This window comes from Perognathus longimembris, chromosome 1 (genome assembly GCF_023159225.1).
Source record: "Perognathus longimembris pacificus isolate PPM17 chromosome 1, ASM2315922v1, whole genome shotgun sequence".
In the NCBI taxonomy this organism is placed as follows: Eukaryota; Metazoa; Chordata; class Mammalia; order Rodentia; family Heteromyidae; genus Perognathus; species Perognathus longimembris.
The window spans coordinates 154,631,091-154,652,098 of NC_063161.1; the positions used below are offsets into that span (position 1 = coordinate 154,631,091).

General features: G+C 41.9%; 1 protein-coding gene and 1 non-coding gene across 4 annotated transcripts in view; one reads left to right on the forward strand and one right to left on the reverse strand.

Moving 5' to 3' along the window:
- The window catches only part of Mapkap1 (MAPK associated protein 1), a 239,235-nt gene extending 219,534 nt beyond the window's left edge, over nucleotides 1-19,701 (reverse strand). For 2 of the 3 annotated variants that reach the window (XM_048342838.1, XM_048342813.1), the window contains exon 1: nucleotides 19,254-19,701. The gene's annotated coding sequence lies outside the window, so the exon portion shown is untranslated. Of the gene's footprint in view, nucleotides 1-13,749; nucleotides 13,825-19,253 lie in introns of those variants that run through there. The other variant, XM_048342831.1, reaches the window with a different exon arrangement.
- Nucleotides 5,351-5,453, forward strand: LOC125341165. The gene has a single exon (XR_007208897.1). It is a non-coding gene; the product is annotated as a U6 spliceosomal RNA (small nuclear RNA).
- Nucleotides 19,702-21,008: the final 1,307 nt, after the last annotated feature.

Consider the following 21,008-nt stretch of genomic DNA (forward strand, 5'->3'; position numbering starts at 1 on the left):
AAAAAAATTTTTTTTTTTTTTTGGCCAGTCCTGGGCCTTGGACTCAGGGTCTGAGCACTGTCCCTGGCCTCTTCCCGCTCAAGGCCAGCACTCTGCCACCTGAGCCACAGTGCCCCTTCTGGCCGTTTTCCATATATGTGGTGCTGGGGAATAGAACCGAGAGCTTCATGTGTAGGAGGCAAGCGCTCTTGCCACTAGGCCATATTCCCAGCCCTAAAATAAAATTTTTTTTAAACACAAAAAAAGAAAATAATGCTAGAAAAATCTATAATGATCTACTATGAAAACAGGAAAGCTTCACAAAGATGAATAAGGCCAAGATAATGGAGATGGTCATTTACAACTCAGTCATCTGAACAACAGAGAAAATTTCCAAGCACCAGTAGCTGAGGTCTGGAAGATTCACAAGGAACCCAGGCATGCACCAGAGATCCCCTCTCAACCTAGAGCTGGGCTCAGTAGCAAGTACCTGATATGCCAGCTATATGGGAGGCTGAGACTAGATTATGATTCAAGGCCAGGGAAGAAAAGTCCGTCTCAATGGAAGAAGTAGGATGTGGTAGAATACTCCTATTATCCTAGCTATAGAAGGAACCAAAAATAGGAAGACTGAAGTCCAGGCACATGTCAGGGCAAGAAGCAAGAAACATTCTTAAAAATAACCAGAACAAAACAAAAACAACGTGGCTCCATGGTAGAACACCTGCCTAGTATGCCTAGCAAGTGCAAGGCAAGTTGAAACACTAGTACTGCCCCCACACCATCCCCCAAAAGGAGGAGGATGAAGAAAAAGAGATGACATTGAAATAACCTATAATGCTGATAATACTGGCTCCTTTACCAGAAGTATTTACAGTAAAATTCCTCCCAGTTCTGTCCTGTGGACATCAGGCCATGCACAAGTTACTGCAGAAGCAGAGAAAATCCTTTGTAGTAGGAAAAGTCAAGGGAACTGGGAGACTGAGAAAAAGTAGTTAGGTGAAGCAGGTTGGAAAATGAGAACAATCAAGCATCAAGGTAGCTGGGATCATATCTGTAGTTGGCCACTCATTTTCTGTGGGGTCCCAGGAAGTACCAACTTTTGTGCCTCCACTCTCTTATCTATAAATGGGAATGATTCTGGTGCCCACCTTACACAATTGAAAAGATTGAAAAAGTGAATGCATGTTATGTATTTCTAACACTTCCTGGTCCATAGTAAATACTATACAAATATTTACTATTATTATTGCTATTATTCTGTGGTCTAAGATAAATTGTCAAAGAGGAGAAGCTTGAAGGTTGAAAAAGTGGGCAAATAGCAACATTAGAGACAGCAATGAAACAAGAAATATCAGAACACATTTATTAACTACAACTACATGAGCTTAAAGTTGATGATTAGATTGGCATTTCATAGGGATTGTTCTGGTAGTTATATAGAAGATTAATCTAATGGGCAAGACAAAGATTAGTTATGCAGCTATGACTGCAGCCCAGGGAAGAGATGAAATCTGAAGTAAAACAGTGAAAGATGACTCTATAAATTCAAGAAAATATTTAAGAGATATAAAATGATAGAATTTAGGGACTGAGTAGATGTGGAGGGGGGAAGCTTACAGCTTTTGTGATAGTGCCCAGAAAATGACACTGTGAACTCAGAGGTAAGAACAGATTGGCAGATGGAGGGGAGATAAAAAGTTATTTTTTTCTGGCATAATAAACTTTGACATGTGCATGGATTATTCAAATTTGTATCCATCAAAAGTCAAGGGAGGGGCCGGGAATGTGGCCTTGTGGTAGAGTGCTTGCCTAGCATGCATGAAGCCCTGGGTTTGATTCCCTAGCACCACATGTACAGAAAGCCAGAAGTGACGCTGTGGCTCAAGTGGTATAATGCAAGCCTTGAGTACAAAGAAGCCAGGGACAGTGCCCAGGCCCTGAATTCAAGCCCCAGGAATGGAAAAAAAAATTAATAAAAATAAAAAAGTCAAGGGATCATGAGTTTAAGGGTAGCCTGGGTTGTATAGCAAAACCCTGCCTAAAAAATGTAGACAGACAGACAGGCAGACATGTAAACTAAAATACCTCAGAAGAAAGCTTTGAGCAAGTTTGGGAGAAATTAACACACAAGCAACAGCTGAGGCCATGGATATGAATACATTCACTCAGGAAGACTTATAAGAAAACAGAACCTAAGCAATAACAACAGTTAAAAGACAGTCTGACAAGACCTTAGAAAGAAAAATCCAGATGTTATTTAAAAAAAAAAAAGAAGAAGAAGAAGAAGAAAAAGCCAACCTCTGCCTAGATCCATGCATACCACATAAATTCACACATTTCTGAGCAGTTAGTTCATTCACTGGCTTTGGAACCTCCTAATTTCCCAGTAAGAAGTTTCACTACTGGGCTGTGAAATCCTTGCAAAAAAAAGCATTATGAGCCTTCTTTGAATTCTATCTCTAATACTGGTAAATATATACTCATAAAATAAATCTGGCTGAACAGAGAAAATTAAAAATGCTTTCCCCAACTATAAAGGCTCACGGAAGTTCTAAAGCCACGGTTGCCTCCAGAAAAGGCTACAGCAATAGAGTCTGAGAAGAGCTGAAGCAAAAGGGATAACATAGCTTCTTCAGAGAACCCTTAGGCAGTTCCTCAAAATGTTTGTAAAAATAGAATTACCATGAGATCCAGCAATGACACCTAGATATATATATATATATATACACACACATATATATATAGCCAAAGGAAGTAAAAACCATGTTTCCACAAAACCTGTGAACATTCATGTCCACAGTAGCCTTATTCATAAGAGCCAGAGGTAGAAATCATCTAAATGTCCATCAACTAATGAAAGGATAAAGTTGGCCTACAGAACATACAATGGAACACTTAACAATAAAAAGGGGTAAGACTGATTGATACATGCCACAACATAGAGAATCTGAAAAACATTTTGCTAAGTAAAACAAACAGATACCATGGGCTAGGCATGTGACTTAGTGGTAGAGTGCTTGCCTAGCAGGCATGACACCCTGGGTTCAGTTCCTCAATACCACATGAACAGAAAATCCCCTAAGTAGCATGCTGTGGCTCCAGTGGTAGAGTGCTAGCCTGGAGAAAAAGAAGCTCAGGGACAGTGCCCAGGCCCTGAGTTCAAGCCCCAGAATTGGGGGAAGGGGGGGCGTGACGAAAGCAGATAACAAAGACTATATTGCATGATTTCATAGAGATAGAAGCTAAATTAGTGCTTGCTGAAAGCCAGGGGAGGAGAACTTAAGAGAGTGATTGCTAGTGGACTCAAGGTTCTTTTGCAAAAGATAAAAATGTTTTGGAATAACATAATGATGATGGTCATACAACTTCACAAATACACAAAAGCACTAAATTGTACCATTCTAAAAGGATGAATTTTGGTCCCGGGAATATGGCTCAGCAGTAGAGTGCTTGCCTTGCATGCATAAAGGCCTGGATTCGATTCCTCAGTACCACATACACAGAAAAGCCAGAAGTGGTGCTGTGGCTCAAGTGGTAGAGCACTAGCCTTCAACACAGAGAGGGCTCAGGGACAGAGCCCAAGCCCTGAGTTCAAGCTCCATGACTGGCAAAAAAAAAAAAAAAAATCACTTAAAAGGATGAAACAAGGAAGGTAAGAATCCAGGGAGTAACCTAGATTTCTCTAGTTCAGATGATTCCAACCCAATACCAACAAAGTACTTAATTGACCAAAACTAGTAAGAGTAAACGTAACAATTTAAAACAATTTATAATACAAGTTGATGACTTCAGATAGATCTAAATTCCTCATGCAGAAATGGGAGGTTCCAAGTCTTTCCCCGTAGGGAAAAGAGTTCTCTTTTCATAAGGTGGTAGGTATCCTACATTTCTAATTAAGGGAGACTAGTCCTAGTGCTAAAATCCCAGCAGAATATCTGACTTAGCTGAAGCAAATCCTTGCCTGCTCCCTCCAGGGCAGCAGGCAATGTTCTAATCCACCCTAGGGCATGGGCCTCAGTTCTTATCTTATTACCTCACAAAGCCGTGGCCCCATTATAGGACCCAAGCATGACATACCGTTCATATCTATCCCAGTTCACCTGAAAGAAAATTTGTTAATACTGTACATTTGGGGTCCAACTGTCATGCTCAAACACATTCTCAAATTTAAATAATGGGGAGGAGAGAAGGTGGGAAAAAAATGAGGGAGGAGGTAACAAGGTTGACAAATGTACTCTACCTTATGTATGTAACTGTAACTCCCCCTTGTACATCCCCTTGACAATAAAAATCAAATAAAAGAAAAAAGTGAAAAGAAAAAAATTAAAATAAAATTAGAATATGGAATATCCCAATCAAGAGCCTTGACTCATTTCTTTGTACAAATCCAAAAGGCATTTCATTACCAATCCTATGCATCCTAGCTCTTTTATCTACCTCAATAATCTAATGTAAGCCACTATCTCTCACCTAGGCTACAACTGCTTCCTAGTTAGTCTTAAAATCCTTCTGTGACTTCTCAAATTCCTATAGGGCTGAGCCTTGCCTACCTTGCCAATTGCCCACTCATCCCTAATTCTTTCTACTTCCATGGTACTGAACTTAGTTTCAGCCAAGCCTTAAATACCTGGTGCTCCAGGTAGGTCGACCTTACCAAGTTCAGTTGATACTCGTCCAGATGCATCTTTACTATCACCTGGCTTGCAGAAGCTGTGTCGGTAGTTTTCCCTGCTCAATTTTTTTTTTTTTTTTTTTTTTTTGCCAGTCCTGGGCCTTGGACTCAGGGTCTGAGCGCTGTCCCTGGCTTCTTTTTGCTCAAGGCTAGCACTCTACCACTTGAGTCACAGCACCACTTCTGGCCATTTTCTGTATATGTGGTGCTGGGGAATCGAACCCAGGGCTTCAAGTATAAGAGGCAAGCGCTCTTGCCAATAGGCCATATCCCCAGCCCCCCCTGCTCAATTCTTAATCCTACTAAGCAAAACCTAAATTGACTGATTAGAAGACTTTGCACATAACATTTTCTTAATATAAAAGCTTTTGTTTTGTTTTGTTTTGCTAGTACCAAACTTTGAACTCAGAGTATCATGCATGCTCAGTTTGTTTGCTCAGCTGTGCTCTACCGCTAACTATCATTTGAGCATACCTGAAGCTAGACTTTTTGCTGGTTTTGGAGATAGAATCTTGAGGATTTTTCTGCCCAGGTTGGTTTCAAACTATAATCCTTAAGATCTCAGCCTACAAGCCACTGGTGTCCAGCAAAAGTTAATAATTCCAGAACTGGGGAGGCAGAGGCAAGATGACTGAGTTCAAAGCAAGCCTGAGCTACACAGCAAGACCCTATCTCAAAAAAGAAAAAAAAGGGTTCCTGCTTTGGTAGCACATATACTCAAATTGGAACAACACAGTGAAAATCAGCATGTCTCCTGTGCAAGGATAACATGAAAATTAGCAAAGTGTTCAATATTTTTTAAAAAGGAGGAGGAGGAAAAAGAGGAGGAAAGAGAAAACTACTACCACAGCGTAAATGGTGCTCTTAACATTGTTCCTAAAACTCCTAATTGCCTTAAATGGAAAAGGTGTAAAAGATAGATAGATAGATAGATAGATAGATAGATAGATATAAAATGCAAGTTTCAAGGCATATAGAAAAAAAGAAAAAATTTTCCCTGCCTCCTAAAGAATGTTACACACACTGGATAGAAACTGTGCTCATGCCAAATAGCTCATCAAGTGAAGGTTACTGTGAAATACTTCAAATTCCACAAGGACTGAGGACTGTGGAGTATGGGAAGAGAATGTTCCAAGCAGACTAATGGATAGAAAGTACAAATAAAATAAAGCCTGATACATGACTATCTAAGGAAGTAGACACTAAAGACTGAATAGATTTGTTCTGAAGTCATTAACCAAGCTTCAGTTTCTGAAGTTATTCAAAATAACATATTTTGTAAGTCCTAAGTATAAATTATGTAAATTTATCATTAAAGACAACTAAAATAATTTCCTTTGTCTAGTTTATGAATATCACATTCCAGATTTAATTTCTATATTTTGTATTTTATACCAACAATTCAATTCCTTATCATGTGTTTGTTGCCTATGCTAACAGAATAAACTAACTCAGAATTTTTATTCATTTAGAGGACGTGACCACTCTCTTCATTCTGCTCTTGTTTTAACTCAGCAACTTTAATCTAGTGATCAAAGCTTCATTAGCTTGTAAACAAACTGTTTCTCATGTAAACTGAGCTGCCTCACACAAGGATCTTAAGCAAATAAATAAGTACAAAACAGGCAGAGATTATAAATTAAGGCAGACAAATCTGTATCTAGCCCCACGCCAGTAAAGAGCATTCTATCAATATAGTGAAATGCTAATCTCCTAATTAACAACCTAATTAGGTAATTATGGCTTTGCAGAGGGATGCCGAAATGAAATATGACAACATGGTCACCTCTTTATATGGCACCTGTGGGCCTTTTCAGCTGTCATTGCAAAGAGTGCAATATCAATTTGAACAGATGACAAAGTGCTGTCATTTTTCATTCTGATAATGTACAGAATGCTTTGGACAGAAACAGTTTACAAAAGAAACAACTTGCCTGATATTTTCCTAATTTAAATATGCTCAAATACTTGGATTTTTTTGTATAGTTTTTACACCATCTACAGAATTATATGCGGTGTTTTTTTTTAAAAAACAAAAACCCTAACTGGTCATAATGTCTAATATACATGTGAAATTATTTCAATGATAAAATATATGATAGTCGCAAGAGAGTGTAAGACTATCATCTTTTTTTTGGAGGGGAAGGTCCAATACTGGATTATTCAAAGCCTCTCACTTACAAGACAGGCACTCTACTACTTTAGCTAGCCCTTTTTGCTTTGTTATTTTCAAACTAGGTCTTGCATTTTTTTTCCCCAGGTGGGCCTAGCCTAAAATCATCCTATTTAAGCTTCTGGCATAGTTTGGAAGGCAGGCATGTACATCATGCCAACTTACTGGGTAGGCCTAACTTTTTGCCCAAGTTGGCTTCAAACCATCTCTACCTCTCAAAGTACAGGAAATGTTTTACCAGGTCCAGTCCCTAATCAAGGTATTTTAATACTAATACTTTTTGCTGACTCTTGTTACCAGAAAAAAAATTAAAGTTAAAAACTTTCATCCAGTGATCAAATCAATGTTTTTCTACAAAACATAAAAACATACAAATTCATACTTGGGAAAGTAATTAAAATGAAGAACAGATCTGAAGAATCTCTGAGTAGACAAAGTCAGGCCTCATAAGTGACCTTAATTTTATTTTATTTTTGCCAGTCCTGGAACTTGGACACAGGGCTTGAGCACTGCCCCTGGCTTCTTTTTGCTCAATGCGAGCACTCTACCTCTTGAGACACAGTACTACTTTCGACCTTTTTGGTTTATGTGGTGCTGAAGATTCAAACCCAGGGCTTTGTGCATGCTAGGCAAGCACTCAACCACTAAGCCACATTCCCAGCCCCAAGTGACCTTAATTTTGCTTAGTTTGAAACATAAGCAAAACTTGCTGGGTGTTGGAGGATCATACCTGTAATCTTAGCTACCCAGGAGGCTGAGATCTGAGGTTCAAAGCCAGCCCAGGTGGTCAAATCCAAGAGACTCTTGTCACCAATTAACCAGCAAAAAGCAGACCTGGAGGCATGGCTAGAAAACCAGCTGTGAGCAGAAAAAAAAAAAAAACACCAAAAAACTGAGCAAGAACATGAAGCACAGAATTTAAGCCCCAGTAATGGCACTCCCCACACCTTGCCAAAAAGAGACAATTAAGTTGATCTATTCCTTATACATGTCCATATTAAAAGGAAAACAGAACTTCAACTCAACGAGGTAGAAATAGCCAACCAATTTATAATTCTGTAATTAAGGAATTCTTTGGAGAGATCAAATGAGGCAACTGTACAGAGGACACGAGGTATGTTCGTTGCATTACTTTCATGTTCTTCCTATAAAATTCCCTTAGCCAGCTACTGGTGGCCTAGAATCTGAGTAATGCAGAAGGTTGAGATCCAGATGATCTCAATTCAAGGCCAGCCAAGGTAGAAAAGTTTAATAGATTCCATCTACAAAAGAACCAGCAAAGAATAGGGCTGGAGGCAAAGTTCAAGCAGTCAAGTAATGGACTAGTAAACCTGAAAGCCCTGAAACCCAAGTACAAAAAGAAAAGAAGGCTGGGAATGTGGCTTAGTGGTAGAGTGCTTGCCTAGCATGCACAAAGCCCTGGCTTCCATTCCTCGGTACCACATAAATGGAAAAAGCTGGTGGTGCTATGGCTCAAGTGGTAGAGTGCTAGCCTTGAACAAAAGAAGCTCAGGGACAGAGCCCAGGCTCTGAGTTCAAGCCCCAAGACTGGCAAATAAAAGAAAGAAAAAGGGCTGGGGATATGGCCTAGTGGCAAGAGAGCTTGCCTTGTATACATGAGGCCCTGGGTTCGATTCCCCAGCACCACATATACAGAAAACGGCCAGAAGTGGCGCTGTGGCTCAAGTGGCAGAGTGCTAGCCTTGAGCAAAAGGAAGCCAGGGACAGTGCTCAGGCCCTGAGTCCAAGGCCCAGGACTGGCCAAACAACAACAACAACAACAACTTCCCTTTGTCTTAAATAACAAAACACTTGAAGCACCTCTGGTTTGAAACTACCCAATTCATGAGTCACTGCTTGCTCAAATAATTTAAAGTTTGGTTATGCCTCAGTTTAACTTTTTTTTTCTTTTCCTTAAAAGCCAGGAGCCAGTAAATAGCTCATGTCTGTAATCCTAGTTATTTAGGAGGTTGTGATCTGGTGAATCGAAATTCAAAGCCATCTGGACAGAAACGTCCATGAGATTTCCTCTCCAAAATAACCAGAAAAGAAAGGGGCTTAAGAGGCATGGATCAAATGATGGAGCACCAGCTGAGCAAGCCAGCTGAACAAGTCCTTAGTACTGAATTACTTTTCTTTACAACTTAATATTCGCGCGTGTGTGTGTGTGTGTGTGTGTGTGTGTGTGTGTGTGTGTTGGTTTTTTTGTCAGTCCTGAGGCTTGAACTCAGGTTCTGAGCACTGTCCCTGGCTTCTTTTTGCTCAAGGCTAGCACCACTTGAGCCATAGCACCACTTCTGGCTTTTTCTATATATGTGGTGCTGAAGAATCAAACCCAGGGCTTCGTGTATGCTAGGCAAGCACTCTCCTGATAAGCCACATTTCCAGCCCCCAATTGAACTCTTTTTTAACACAAATGATTTCCTACATAATAAAAGCACATATCACTATATAAGGATTGAACTCACAAACTGTTAGATGTCAATGGCAAACTTCATTCATGTTCATGGAGATAAGAACGTAATCCCTAGGAAAATAAAGATCAAACTGGTAGCTCATGCCTGTAATCCCCATGACTGACAAAAAAAAGATAATGAGGACTGGGATATGGCCTACTGGCAAGTGCTTGTCTCGTATACATGAAGAAGCCCTGGGTTCAATTCCCTAGTACCACATATACAGAAAACGGCCAGAAGTGGCGCTGTGGCTCAAGTGGCAGAGTGCTAGGCCCTGAGTCCAAGCCCCAGGGCTGGCAAAAAAAAAAAAAAAAAAAGATAATGACCAAGGTGTCCCAGGCCTACTCAAGGTCCCACTGCAGAGTAAAGAGGTAATATAGCACTGGGACGCTGGCACCCCAGTACAGACCAGGCCTCTTGTATATTACTAGTGGACTGTAAATTGGTGAAAGTTTTTCTAGACAGGCTTTTGTTTGTTTATGGGGGCATCAAGGGTTTTGTTATTGTTTGAGGTTTCTTTGTTCTATTCCCTTTAGCGTGTTTAGAGACAAGGTCTCCCAGTACAGCCAAAGGTGGCTTAAAACTTTTGATCTCTCTGTCCTGGCTTAAGTGCTGAGATTGCAGGCATGTGGCCCCACTTGGCAGGGGAGGGGAGGGGAGACAAGATACCTGGGAATTTTAACATCTATTATTTATGGCAAAAACACATGAAGCCATATTCTAAGTGCTGAGATGAAAACACAAACTCTGTTAGCTGGAATGATGATTACTGGCTCTACTCATATTTGTTAATGTCAAGTTTAAAATTAAAAAGACTTAGGGCTGGGAATATGGCCTAGTGGTAGAGTGCTTGCCTCGTATACATACATGAAGCCCTGGGTTCGATTCCCCAGTACCACATATATGAAAAAAGCCAGAAGTGGCGCTGTGGCTCAAGTGGCAGAGTGCTAGCCTTGAGCAAAAAGAAGCCAGGGGGGCTGGGGATATAGCCTAGTGGCAAGAGTGCCTGCCTAGGATACATGAGGCCCTAGGTTCGATTCCCCAGCACCACATATACAGAAAACGGCCAGAAGTGGCACTGTGGCTCAAGTGGCAGAGTGCTAGCCTTGAGCGGGAAGAAGCCAGGGGGACAGTGCTCAGGCCCTGAGTCCAAGGCCCAGGACTGGCCAAAAAAAAAAAAAAAGAAGAAGCCAGGGACAGTGCTCAGGCCCGGAGTTCAGTCCCCAGGACTGGCAAAAAAATTAAATAAATAACAAAACTAAAAAGACTTGTTTACAGGGCCAGGGATGTAGCTCAGTAGCAAAGTGCTTGCTTAGCGTATATAAGATCCTGGTTTCAATTCCCAGCACCACAAAAAGTAAAATAATAAAAGTAATAACAAATAATAATAAAAATAATAAATTTTTTTCAGGAAGTATTTCTAAAACAGAGAATAGCAAAAAGACCTATAACCTTCCCATCTACTTTTCTTTGCATAGGTTTGACATAATTAAAATCATACTTTACATTGTTGCACATTCTTTCACCACTTACTATATGTGTATATTAGCATGTCATTAAAATTCTTCTAAAATATCTAAAATGACTAGGCAATATTCCATTCAGTAGCATTTCCATAATTTCTCTAACCTTTTTTTTTTTTTTTTTTTTTTTTGGCCAGTCCTGGGCCTTGGACTCAGGGCCTGAGCACTGTCCCTGGCTTCTTCCCGCTCAAGGCTAGCACTCTGCCACTTGAGCCACAGCGCCGCTTCTGGCCGTTTTCTATATATGTGGTGCTGGGGAATCGAACCTAGGGCCTCGTGTATCCAAGGCAGGCACTCTTGCCACTAGGCTATATCCCCAGCCCCCCTCTAACCTTTTTTTAATACTAAAGCTGTTTCTAACTTTGCTACTAGAAGTATTAACCTAGTGAACCTCTTTGGACATGAACATTTTTCTACATCTATGATTGTTTCTTTAATGAGGATTCCTAAAAGTGAAATGCTCAAAGGCATTTTAAAAGCTTGTGATAAATATTGCCAAAGTACTCTTTAGAAAAACTTTCACCAATTTACAATCCACTAGTAATAAATGTGTGACCTTCTCACCACCAATCTTTGCCAGTAATTAATACATGGGTTTTATTAAATCTGTAAATTCCATGTTACAAGTTTATACCTATAATCAAATGTTCTCAATATGATCAATAATGATTTTCTATAAGCAGTATATTCAAATTAATAAGAGAAATGACCAGACTGATGACAATCCCAAAACAAGAGCCAGTTCCAATATCCAGATCTGGAGCAGTATGAAATAGTGGCAAAGGACCCAATTAGAGTCAAAACACAAAGGTATGAGTGCTAGCTGTATCAATATTGGTAACACTGCATCTAGTGTTACTAGTCCACTGAGCTTTGTGTTGACCATTTGCAAACTAGGAATAAGGACAACAGAATATCCCTTAACAACTTCAAAGGGTGGCTACAGGCACGAAAAAAAGGAAAGATGACAGATGTGTTTATTGTTATTTAGCAAGCTAATTATTTAATAGCCTCAAAGAGCACATTACCCTCAAGAGTGCACAGTAGTTGTGTGTAGCAAGTAATCCACAAAGCACAATCAGAAATTAAAAATTACTTTCACAATTCAGATATAAAAATGAGCATCATTCCTTCACAATCACTCCAGTATCACCCCTAGTTACATCACTGTGAGCCCCTGAGGGCTATTACCTGCATCTCTCCAAAGGATCATATTTCCTACTAAATACTAATATAAATGTTTTCATTTAGTCCCCACAAGTACGATGTGAGCTTGGCACTACCATCCCCATTCTGCAGACTGCCCAGGTCACACAGCTAGTAACTGACAGGTAGTGTTCAATCCAGGTGCCTGTGATTTCAAAAGCCCTACCTCACACTGATTCAGGATTCAAGTCTACATCTCAGTTCTTCCTTAAGTCTCCTTTATGTCAGCAACTAAAGTTTACATTGAAGATTTACTTTGTTTACAATTTCCTACCAATTTCTCTGCTGAAACAGTACTTTTGTACCATAGTACCTTAAAATGAGTCCATAGGGAACTAAAAATATATTATTTTTTGCAGCTGTACACATTCAGACCACTTGATCTGCATCAATAATAGAAGCATATTCATGAAAACATACATACAGATATTGTGAATCTAACATTGAATATATTTAGGGGTAAATAATAATTTATATCACAAGCTATTACTATAATTTAATTCCAATAGCTATTCTAATATCTTCTTGCTTTTTCCAGAATTTCAGAGTGTTTTTTTTCTTTTTAAGTGGATTATCTGTTTTCTCACTTTCAATTACTTAAAACTATGTTATACTTTCAGTCTAAATTTTGTGGGGTTTTTATATTAAATCTATTTCTTCAATATATCCAGACTGCTGCCAAGTAGAGTTAATAAATTCTGAATGACTGCTCAGGATTTATTTTCTTCATTTTTATATTCTATGTTATTTCTTTATACAATAGAGTATGAATGAAAACAAGTATCTAGAAGACAATATTTCTTCAATTTTCACCTCATGGAAGCTTGGTATTAAAATAAAAATAAATTAAACTCTTGGGCTGAAAACTCCCTGACCATATTTCTCTCACTCTGCCCCCTTCAATCTTGTGTATATAAAGTCAACAAAGCATGTATCCATTGGGCAAGTGCCTGGACCATCAAGGTCCCTTCCCAGAAGTCAAAGTCATGAACAAAGAACCCAGGGAAGCACTAAATAGCAGTTCCCTACCTGTCCTCCAGAAAGGACAAGCTCCCTACTCACCATCCAGAAAGGGAAGAGGAGGAGCTACCTACCTGCCTTCCAGAGGAGACAAGCCCCCTACCTGTCATCCAGAGAAGACAAGCCCCCTACCTGCCATCCAGGGAGAAGAGAGGACAAGCAGCATTGAGTAGCAGCTCTCTACCTACCAATGAGACAGGATGACTGGCATCAGTTGTGCCATGTCAGTTGGAATCAGAAAGCTGGGCATCCTGAAAAGACCTCAGCAAGACTTGAATTTTGTTCTTATTATCCATTTTCCAGATGGGGAAAAGAACCAAAGATCTGTCAGTGACTTGACTAAAACTCAAAGGCTTTAATGATATAGTTACATTTAGGATTCAAGCCTCTTGCAATCTACAGCACTCTCTACTAAATGGTAATTCACTGGGTGCCAATCTCTTTATCTTCAAAGGTTATAATTATCCCCCTTTAGAATACCAGCTATTATAAAAGATTATGAAGATTAAAGGAAAGTTAGTATACAGATTTACAATACCACTTCATAGTATTGTGGGGAAGACCAAAGAGATGAGCACCAAGAAGTAGTAGTAGTATCTCCTGATCAAAACCCTATCTATTCAGTGATTGATTAAATCTTTTTTTAAAAAAATTACTCTGCCACTCTCCAAAAGGCATCAGTACAAGGTACAATGTCCTCTTATTTTGGCAATTTACCAGACATTTTGATCAAAACCCACACTGGCCAGGTGCCAGTGACCCATGCCTGTAATTCTAGCTACTCAGGAAGGTAAGATCTAGATGATCCTGGTTCAGAGCTAATCTGGGAAGAAAAATTCCGTGAGACTCTATCTCAAAAATAACCAGAAAGGGGCTGGGGATATGGCCTAGTGGCAAGAGAGCTTGCCTCATATACATGAGGCCCTGGGTTCGATTCCCCAGCACCACATATACAGAAAACGGCCAGAAGTGGCACTGTGGCTCAAGTGGCAGAGTGCTAGCCTTGAGCAAAAAGGAAGCCAGGGACAGTGCTCAAGCCCTGAGTCCAAGGCCCAGGACTGGCAAAAAAAAAAAAACAGAAAAAGAGCTAGGTTAGAGATGGGTCTCAGATAGCATGGTGCCAGCTGTGAGCAAAACAAGACAAACATATGTTCACAAGTGCAAGGCCTTGAGATCAAGCCTCAGTACCAGAAACATACACATACACACACACACACACACACACACACACACACACACACACACACACACACACACCATTGTGTTTTACCTCTTGCTTTGGATTTAGGGTAGAAAATTTCAACAGGCACATCGATCAGAGTTTATAATCAGCCAAATTCTGTACACAACTCACAAATATGGTTCTGATCCACATAATAAATTGTAAATGGAATATTTTTATACTCAACATATTAAAATCCAGATTTCCACCATTTTTCAAAACAAAAACACAGAAGATCTAGGACACTGGGCCTACTTCATTACATAGCAACACACAACTAGACCCAAGTACCTGCCACCTTTCCACTTGGCATATGCCTCCAGTTCTCCAAGGCCCATCCTAGAACACAATGGCATGGGACTTGGAGACCACTTAGGGAGATGCTCAACAGACAACCGAGTTAATTATACCTTTCCCCCCAAACCGCAGGCTATTGCATCAAATGCAGATAAAACCATCTGACTTACAAAATGAGGATTAAAGGAGAAAAGTGTGCAGAGGCATTCAACAATGACTGCAGTAGAAGCACTCCATCATTTTAAGTTACACACAAGCTTAAATGTACTAACTTCTGAGTCAAAATTTCTCAAAAACTTCAAACTGGCAGAAAACACAATGTCAGGACACCTTTGAGGAAAGAAAATATATAATGTGACAGAATTTCCTGTGCTAGAACCACCTGATATCCTTGATGTCTTTAACAATAAGACTATACATCAGAATAACCAAGTTCTAGAAAATTCCCTCATCCTGAAAGGGATAAAGTGTTCAGTTAACAAGCAAAACAAGCCCTCCACCAAAAGGCAAGAAAGGTATGTGAAATGACAGAGATGAGCTAGTCCAGTGCAGAGGCACCTCATTCCTCATTCTCCCTACCACCTAGCAGTGGCTGGTGACAGCTCAAAGGCCAGAGGAGCTCCTCTCAGAAGCACGTCAAAAGAGCCCCCATCCGTATCACAGCAGCAAGCAGTATGATGTAGTCTACAGAGCAGACACATTCTAAAATCAGACACACAATCCCCATAGCTCATATATACTATCTGGATAAATGCAAGGACTCTTTTCTTTTTGACTTTTCAGTGTTGAGACTCCATTCGGAGCCTTGAACATACTAAGCGTGTACTACCTCAGTGAGGGAGTGCAACCTCAGTGTTCAAGGAAATATATTTAAGTTCTTTGTGTCCTACTTTCCTCATATGTGAAACCAGAATGCTAATAATACCTTCCCACCCAGGAATAAATGAAGTGAAGCATTAGCACAATACCAGTGCAGAGTAAGGACTAATAGCCACCATTATGAGTGGTCCCTTATCTGCTTTTCACAGCACTCTGTGGGGACTTGTACCTTAGTGCCTACAGTACTATGCTCTGTAGTTCACCTGCAAATACATCTCCCCCACTAGAATGCCAACAACTTCAGGGTCTGAACCAGGCTTTAGCGTTCTTTGTATCCCCAAGGACTAACGTGTTGCCTGTAACTGCTCAATGATCTTCAAAGTATCAGTTAACTGTAAACTAGAATTGACCTCTCTTGCCTGGCACTCAGGCTGATCAGCCCTGGCTTACTCTGACCCCTCCAGCCCATCCAACCTCACCTCTTTGTCTCCTGCTAAAAGTAATGGCTACAAGAAGTAATGCTTAGAATGTCTTTGGGTATAGCCTCATAGAATGCTAACTTCAATAAAAATTTCTAACTTTTAAGAAAAAAACTGTTGGGTTTCTCTTTCTCTCTCTCTCACTCTCACTCTCTCGCTCTTTCTCTCTCACTTTCTACTCAGGCTAAAAACTCATACACAGCTCTAAGACCATGTCACAGCATTAGACCACTGGATCTATGACCATTATCAATTCAGGGACCTTACAAAGCAATGCTTTAAGGACCACAAGTGTTTTTAGGTTTCAATTTTTTTTGGACTTAAGAATATTTGCATACACTGTACTACTATCTAAACATTACTAATGTGGGGCTGGGAATGTGGCCTAGTGGCAAGAGTGTTTGTGTCATATACATGAGGCCCTGGGTTCGATTCCTCAGCACCACATATACAGAAAATGGCCAGAAGTGGCGCTGTGGCTCAAGTGGCAGAGTGCTAGCCTTGAGCAAAAAAGAAGCCAGGGACAGTGCTCAGGCCCTGAGTTCACGGCCTAGGACTGGCCAAAAAAACAAAACAAAACAAATAAACATTACTAATGTGAAAACTCCAAATCTGAAATGCTCCAAAAGTCTAAAACTCCTGCTCAAAAAGTTTAGATTTAGAGCTTTTCAGATTACTCAAATTGTACCAGGCCTTTTATCCATATTAAATAGCCCCATTAAATATTTATAGCACTCCGAGAGGTCAATTTAATCTCCAAACCCATCCCATCCCATCCTATACCACAGCTGAGGAAAACAATAGTAAAGTCAAGCAGCTTGCCAAAGGTCACATATCCGGTAAAATGAGGACCACCAATTGAATCCAGATTCTATGCTTCTATGCCTATTCTCCATCTACTATCTTTGCTGTGATACTCACAGCTCAGCCCATCTACCCAGCTACCTTTTTTTTTTTTCTTTTCATTTTTGAGGCTAGCCTCAACTGGGCCCAAGAAATCTATTGCCTTGGCCTCTAAATTATCTGGGACTATAGACATACACCATGGTACCCATCTCTCTACATACTATTCACCTTAGCATTCATATTTTTCCTGTGTACAGAGCTTCTAATATGTACTTGCATAAAGACAGTCATAGTGTGAAAAAGAAAACAAGATAGGAAATAAACAATTAGAGAAAAAAAAAGCAGAGATTAAGGCAGCAGGCAGACCTACGTTTGTGCAAGTATCTTCACCATATCCTAACTTACAATGCTCAGAGTAAATGCCCAGACCTAGGTCTGAATCCTGCCTGGGTCTCTACCAGCTATGTAAATTTACTTATCCTTCCTAATATAGAATTTGAAGTTAAAATAATTAAACAAGAGAAACTCAATAAAGTTTAGGTTATCTCACATTATGAAGCATTCCCTGGCTATTTCCCACCTCACAGTACTTAACATACAGTACTACTACTGTATCACACAAAGAACTCTGCAGAGTATATTCATTCCATTGTGTTGCAATAACTAGCTTCCCTCTCTCTAAACTGAGCTCCAGTGCACAAAGACTCTTATTAAGCTGCAACTGTCATAGTATAGGTTTCTGGCATGTATCCACACTCAGTAAATATTTGCTAAATAAAATAACTATAAATAATGAGTGCTTATAGGATTCTAGATAAGAAAGCAATCATTTCCAGCCAGGTTCATCCCAGGTTAGTTTTGAAAAGGCCATGTTCATTTGGGCCGTGGGTAATTCATCAAGAAGAAAGCTTCTAGGCAGGAGCCAGGTGCTAGCTGCTCCTGCCTGTAATCCTAGCTACTCAGGTGGCTGAGAGCTATGGATCATGGTTCAAAATCAGCCTGGGCAGAAAACTCTGTAACTCTTCAATTAACTAGCAAAAAAAAGTTTAAGTGGTCCTGAATTTAAACCCCAGTACTGGTGAGAGGACAGAGAAGGGGAGGAAGAAGGGGCCTTCTAGGCAGTGGCAGGGAGAGGGCCCTATCAAAACCAATGGACCAAGCTGGCAATGGGGGCTCATGCCTGCAATCCTAGCTACTCGGGAGGCTAAGATCTAAGGATGGCAGTTCAAAGCCAGCCCAGACAGGAAAGTCTGTGAGACTCTTATTTCCAGTTAACCACCAGGAAAACCAGAAGTGGAACTGTGGCTCATAGTGGTAGAGTGCTAGCCTTGAGCAAAAAGAGCTCAAGGACAGTGCCCAGGCCCAAGATCAAGCCCCAAGACCAATAATTTTTTAATTATATATACATATATATGTATATGTATGTGTGTATATATATATATATATATTCCCCTGGGGGAAAATCAATATGACGAGATCCTTATATGGAGTAATGGGTCACAATGGAGACTGTTTTGAACCTAAGTAAAAAGACAGCAAAGGGCCAGGGGAGAAATACTGAGGAATGAGTGTAGTTTCACATACATAGTAGGTATCAGCACACAGCTTAATGGGAGAGGGGCAACCAGCATGCCCAGGGAGCCCAGGAAACTTGCAGGTGTGCAAACTGGAAAAGATGGAAACAATAACCACCCCTTGCTGAGCACTGGTGGCTCACACCTGTAATCTATTCAGGAAGCTGAGTACTTCAGGCTGTCAGTTTCCCGGTTTGAAACCAGCTCAGGCAGGAAAGTCCTTGAAACTCATCTCAAATTAACCAGCAAGAAGCCAGAAATGGTGGAGTGGCTAGCTTTGAGTAGAAAAAGCTAAGGGACAGCACCCAGGTCATGAGTTCAAACCTCAGTTCAACAAAAACTTTCTATACTGGGCTACACCAATAGTGTCTCTTTTCTAGCTCTAGTGGGTTTTAACATTAGCGATCCGCCTTTCTGCTTTTCAAAATAGGGTGAGAATTTTTTTTTGATTGATGTTTCTCTCCATTTGACTGTTCAAACCTGGGGAGCATTTTGAACGTTGCTGGTGCCCGGTTTCTAACGACAGGGTGTCTTGCCCGATGTCAGATATTGTGATCTACTTGATTCCTTCAGAATCAAAAGTCCTGATCAATTTCCGACTCAACTTCTGGATGTCTAAAATGACATTCTTTCCATTGCAATCTTATTTTCCTTCAAGGCCTGAAACACTCCTTTGTCACTCCTGTAAACAAACCAACCAACCCGGAATCAAAGTTCCAGCAGCACTTTAGGCGACAGACGGCGGCCTGCAAGGCTGCTGCCTCCCCACTCCCCCTCTGCCCGATGGGGAGAATGGGTTCCAGGAAACAGGGGGCTGCACGGGCAATGCTTTGGAAACTGATTGATTTCACGTTATGAGGACAGGGCACGGAGATATTGCCCGATGCTGGGCCTGAAACGACCAGAGCCGACTGCATACACCCACCTCCCCTCAACACACACACACGCACCCCGACACTGCCGGGTCCGCTAGCATCTCCTCACCTAAATCGCACACCCAGCTGTCAGGCTCAGGGCAGCCTCCGGTTCTGGAAAAGGCCAGGAAACGGATGCTCCCAGGCCGCCTGGACAAGGGCCTGACAGAAAGCGCCGAGAGCTGAGGAGTGAGGGGGCCGCCACGGCCCGCGCGAGGACGGGCTGACCGGCGGACCACGGCAGGAGCTAGCGGCTAGGGCAAGCTTTACCTGAACTTGTCTCCACACAAGAGGGGCTGAGGCGGCCCGGAGACACGCTCCTGAGGGGAGGCTCCGGCTTTCCCAACCCTCCCGGGACCCTGTCCCAAACTCTGCCCTCTCGGGATCCTCAAGAAACCGGCGCTCCTACCGGCCCGCTCAGCTGCCGCTCCCCGGGCTTGCCCTCATGCCCCTAGCCGCCAGCTGCAGCCCGCCGGCCAAGCGGCAGCCCTGTTACCCACAGCCGCACCACGACCCGGAACCACACCTCGGCGCACCGGAAGTCCCCGGCCGGGAAGGCGCCTCGGGCTAGGTACGCAGTGCGCAAGCCCCAGAGCTGAGCGTGAGGAGCGGAGCCCTCCCGGGGGGCGGGGCCGGGCGCAAGCGGGGCGCATGCGCACCGCGTCTCCTGCGCCTGGAAAGGCCCATGCCAGAAATGGATACCCCAGACAGTTTTCTGATCAATCTTTCTCCCCTACTTCCACGGAGAAAAGCCCTCTCAGTTCATCCAGAAATGAATGATGGTCTGTCAGAAAGATCTTGATTCAAATGCCAACTCCCCAACTTGCTGTGTGCCCTAGGATACCACATCTCCCTCTCCGAGCTTCGTTTTCCACCCATAACAATTCAAACTAACCCATCATTCCTGCGAGAAGGGAATGGGTTGATATTTGAAAACACTCTGTTCAGTGCCTCACACATAAACACACAGTAAATTTAGCTAATTTTCTTACCACCTTCAAATAGGATAGCAATCTCATCCAAGAACCGCCAGGAGATTTTGGTGAGGTGTATCAATACTTAACGCTTTCTTTTGTTTTTTACTGTAAAGATGATGTACAGAGGGGTTACAGTTGCATAATTAGATACTGAGTACATTTCTTTTTGAACTGTGTCACCCTTTGGGGTTTATTGTTGTTGTTGGTAGTGGTGGAGGGGGTGTCCTGGGGCTTGAACTCTGGGCCTGGGCACTGTCCCTGAGCTCTTCAGCTCAAGGCTAGCACTCTACCACTACAGCCACAGCACCGCTGTGGGTTTTCCGGTGGTTACTTGGAGATAATGTATCCCCAAGAGTGAGAACAATCCATCCAGGCACAACATAAGGTGGGAAGTGGTTTTATTTACAAACAATCTTTATTTACAACCTAAAACAGAACCAAAACAGCCCCCCACCTCCAAATGCTGACCTGTGACTGCCTTGTCCTGGGCTAGTTACCCAGAACTGAAACCTGACCTGACCTCTGAGCCTCCAATCCTTAACCTTCAAACCCCCAAACCTCCAAAGCAAAGTAGAGCGCTGCTTTCTATTCCTCCTTCCTACAGGCCTCGCTTCTATGGCCTTATGCCTCCCTACAGGCCCTAGGCCTCTCTGCAGTCCTTAAGCCTCTCCTCAGGCTTCAAACCTCTCCACAAGCCTCAGTCTCCTAGCTCTTCCACAGGCCTCAGACTCCATCTCCATTCTGCTCTGCTCTGCTCTGCTCTCTGTCCCCTCTGCTCCGTGCTCTGCCCTGTGTTCTCTGTCTGCTTGGCCTCAGACCCCTCCACAGGCCTTGGGCCCCTCCACGGG